The sequence below is a fragment of the Haemaphysalis longicornis genome, unplaced genomic scaffold (assembly GCF_048455015.1).
Source record: "Haemaphysalis longicornis isolate Haplotype H1 unplaced genomic scaffold, Haemaphysalis longicornis Haplotype H1 scaffold_2, whole genome shotgun sequence".
In the NCBI taxonomy this organism is placed as follows: domain Eukaryota; kingdom Metazoa; phylum Arthropoda; class Arachnida; order Ixodida; family Ixodidae; genus Haemaphysalis; species Haemaphysalis longicornis.
Window position 1 is genome coordinate 35,448,750 of NW_027526295.1, and position 4,732 is coordinate 35,453,481.

Consider the following 4,732-nt stretch of genomic DNA (forward strand, 5'->3'; position numbering starts at 1 on the left):
CTTAGTTTTTCTGTTTAGGCTACGCATAAATAATGACTTGCACTTATTTGGATGAGCCAATATATCGAATACTGCTATCTTTTATACTTGACATATTTTTTAGGATGCCGTCACTTTAGAGAAAAATGAATGTCATCGGGTATGGGAACTCTCTGGCTATCCATTCATGTAATTAAAAGCTACAAAATGCAATGCGAAACTTCATTAAAGCTGCGTAAAAAATTACCTAATTGCGGTTTAGACTTTGTATGATAACTTTTGAACTAACAGCACCAGCTCAAATATAACTGCATATTTGAAATCTACAAAGAAAAATACATCTGTGTGCATGTTTTCATAAGTTTCTACCCATAAAAAAAAAGTTAGTTTTAGAACCCTCGTTCCCCCTAAATCCAGAGCCCTCTACTATAGGGCACGCCTCATCGCCTGCATTGCGTCGGCGCGTTAAACCCAGCAATCAATCTATACGCTTCATTTCAGCGCCTTGTATCTTACACAGTTATGATTTTCCTCAGTTATCTTTTCCGTTTATTTTTAGAAAGTGTGGAGGAGTATATACATGGTTTTCCCCTTTCTTTCAGACTGTTTGGCCAAATACCTGGACCTGCATCCATTGCCCGAACCCCCTGCGGACTTGTGGATCAAGAACGCGTGAAAGTACCTCCGCAACTTTTTCACAGAAGAGGGTCGCCAGGGCAAGCGGGTCTCCATTCCGAAGAATGCCCAGAAAAATAAACCTGCGGAGTGAATAAACCTGCGTTCACGTTACTTACTACTTAGTACACGATAAGACGCGCGTACAGATCCGTGTTAGATCAACAGTCAGAGCCTTCATACTATCGTCACCTGCTGTACATAGTTCGCTCTGTTGGTCCCACCAGTATTTCGATCAAGGCCATAGAGTGGCCTGCTGGAAATGGAAGCCTGCACCACGTTGGAGGAGCTAGGGGTGCACACAGTCATAAGGAAACCAGCATCCAAGACAGGCACGAGATCGGGCCACCATATTTGCAAGTTATACGCCACCACAGACTTTTGTAGGCAGGAATTCGACAACTGCACCTAGTCATGGTTCATGAGGCCCAGTTCACCAGAGCAAAGCGCTCGAAAAACCCTTGGAGCTGTTAAAGCCATCTGAAGTTGGAATCTGGTGCCCGGCCAAGTGTCTACAGTTGTGAGTCCCAGCTGCTTCTTCCTGATCTTCCAATACGGCCGGAAGTCCGTTGAGCGGCTCAGCACGGACGGCATGGATAGGAACTCAGAAGAGAGGTTATACACTCTGACTAGGAATTTGCAAGTGTCCTGCAACAGGTGCTTCCAATGAAACCAGTGTGGTGAAGGCACAAGACGAGCTGGTTCCTGCCAAGAGAAACATGGATGGGCAGTAGCTCGTGATCAGGCGACCGGCTGTGCGACTCTTTCTCCGTTGGTTTCTGCACCATTCTGTAATGGGCTGCTAACCCCAATGGGATTGGATTATAGACTGGCCGTTGCACGCCAGTGTTGCGACAGGGTAGCCTTGTTGTGAATTGTCAGCCATCACTTATTTCAGGGGGGGTGGCAACATATGGGGTCATTGTTTTGAACATATATTTGAAGCTCCCACTTCGACTTTATAAGTGTGTAGTACTGAATAAATGAAAGGGAAAGTGGGAAAAGGTTGACCATGTGAGAGAGGTTGTGCAACTCTGTATATCACAGTACTTTGTAAAATCAGGTTTGACACCACCTTCCCTTCCAATGATGGGGCTCTTAATACACCATAATCAATGGCTTATAACAGGAGTCCGAAATGTGGTGAAGGCACAAGGCGAGCTGGTTGCTGCCAAGAGAAACACGAATGACCAGTGGCTCGTGTTTGGCACAAGGGATCGGGCGACTGGTTGTTTCGCTCATTTTCCGTGTCACTTCCCGCCACATTGTGTACTGGGCTGCTAACCACAATGTGATTGGATTATAGACTGGCCGTCACATGACACTGTTGGCTGTGTGTTGTGTATTTCGGGGTGTGGACACTATGGGGTGAAGGGACAATCCTGGAGCGGCACCGAAATTTGAAATTAGCAGTGGATTTAGAGGGGGCGGGTGCCTTAGACAGGTAGAGGCAGTGTGCCCTCCAACATTTTGCACAAGCATTGTGCTAAATGTGAGATTATATACCCGAGATGAATTAGTTAAAAAAAACAAGCTCTGCATGCCCATTTCTGAATTATGAAAATGCCACTCAAAACAACCAACATACAGTTTGCTCTTAATCAGTTTGGTTTGTTTGCAGTTTTGCTTTATTCGAAGCCTTATGGTACGAACTGCAGAAAAAATGAAATGCTGGCCACTGACCAAGTAAAAAAAATCTGAATTGATGTATTTGGAGCACTGCAGCTCCCTTGTACACAAAGAACTTGAAAGCGCGGATTTATGTGGCCTTCAATGATCTTGTCTGCGCGTTGGCATCTCTGGGGTGCATGCAGCTACCAGTTTTGTTGATTTTGTATGCACACTAAACTTTTTTACACCTTTTTTGGCCAAAAAGGTTGTAAAAATCTTGTCCCATAGCTAACACCCTTAAAAGGTGTTTTGGCAAAAAAGGGTGTATGGATGAAAAAAGGGTAAGAACAAAAAAAGGATGTTGAGCCTCACACCCTTTTTTTAAGGTGATTACCAGCGCAGTACCAGGGTGCAGCATGTGCCAACACGATGGCCTTGGAGAAGCTCATGACCTATCACCATGGTGTCCTAATGAAATTCATGGTGACAGGTGTATGTCTGGAGGCTCTGTAAGTAAATGAAATGCTACAAATCTATGACTAATGGCACAATATCAAGACTTATATATACAGTTGATATTATAAATTTTTGTTTTCCCTGACATTGCCACAATTCATATGCTTACCAAGATGATAGTCTGAAAATTAGTGGACCAGTTTCAACACAAAAGAACTCTCTTCACTAAGAGTGTAGGAATAAATGGTGGTAGCTGAAGCAGCATTGAACTTTCCTGCCCTGCTGCAGTATATGTACTCCAACGCACAAAAGTCAATTTTGGAAATCTCAGCGGTGGGTGAAAGGAGTTTCTTTTTAAGAATTGCTCCATAGAGAGCGGGGCATATCAAACGTTTTGTTACAATAGAGTTGTTTTTATTTCCAGGAAAACTGGAAGCACCTTGCCATCTATACTATGGGAAGTGAAGGCAGGAGACTAACCTCACATTAGTCATGTAAGAACGTGAAACCACTGTTTGCAGGACTGCTACGTAAAGAACATAGAATGGTAAGATCTCTTTTTTTTTAACTTGTGTCAGTATATTTTATATTAAAAGACTAGGGCAAAGCTCAAAATTCATACAGTTTTCGAACCTCGGGAAGTAATCTCTAGATTTTAGCTGAATTATATATTTCAACACATACGCTTACTATAGCTCATGCAAGAACAGCTGCAGATTTCTACAGAAAACTTCACACATATACGGCATCAGACCTTTCCACTTTTTGTGCATATGCCTCTTGTGGGTTTTTTTAAGAGGCCCAGACCTCTTTAGGAAAATTGAGGCAGCATTGATGGATACCTAGAAATTTGCCCGTCGATACTATATAACAAATAGCAAGAAAAGTGTTTATATTTCTGTTGCTTTCCTACAAAGTAATTTACACATCATATTTGTATGTATTTTTTGGTTATTTAGAATATTTCGGTCTGCATATAATTACAGCTTTCTGGAATTACAATTAAAAGCACAAAATAAATATTCACACCTGTTATTTTGCCTTTCCACAAGCACTGCAATGATGGTAGACGCAATTGCTATAGAAGGGGAAGCCTCACAAAATAGTGCACTGAAGGCATGCTATCTGCCTTGGCATGCATGGCACTGGCATGCAGCAACTGTCCCCTTGTTGTTCTTAACTGCCAAATGTGACACTATGTGTCATGGTTTCCGGTTGCCATGCACTCACTGTCCTGTGCCTGTAATGAATGTCCAAAATAAAAATTGCTTTGCAGTCAGATGGGGGTGTCTTTGGTTTGGTTTTGGGGGTGCCCTACTCTAGTAACGCACGTTGAAGTCGGTGACGCCGAAGTGCCTGCCTGCGGCGCGGTTGCCATTTTCGATCGCGGCGTTCTTCGCCATGGCGAAGCGGCACCAAGCACAAAACAAAGAGATCAAGAAGTTCTCAAAATGGCAGCGAGCTATCCACCACTGACGCGAGTGACTCACTGACTGCTGCTGCTCAACGACGGGACCACAACGGCCACACGACGACATGACAGTGGGCTGTGCGAACGCCATCTAGTTGTGCACACGCGAAACCGGCTCAAGGACAGTGTGAGTAGCGTGTTAGGGCGCCTGTTAGGGAGTAGCCATGCAGGTTGTTAGGGCGCCTGGATGGCCTTGGATACACAGCGCTCTCCGCCGAACGGAGAGGCGGCGGGGGAGAGCGCGCGTTGGAGAGCGCGACGTCAGGGTTCGTGCAGGCTTCAAAAGCAAAAATTCAAGGGTTTTCAAGGACTTTCAAGGACCAGAAAACCCATTTTTAATGTCCCCATCTTATGTTTTATCTGGGATTATTTATAACTTTTTCAACACAATGCAAAATTTTGTTATTGCCCAATACCTAGGAACAATAACGCCCATTTAGATAGGCACTATGGGTTCATGAATGCTCCCCCAGCTTTATTTTTTATTTCATATTTTGTATTTAGAGGTTTTTCTTTTTTCTTGGTGTTTTGCTGAGGCTG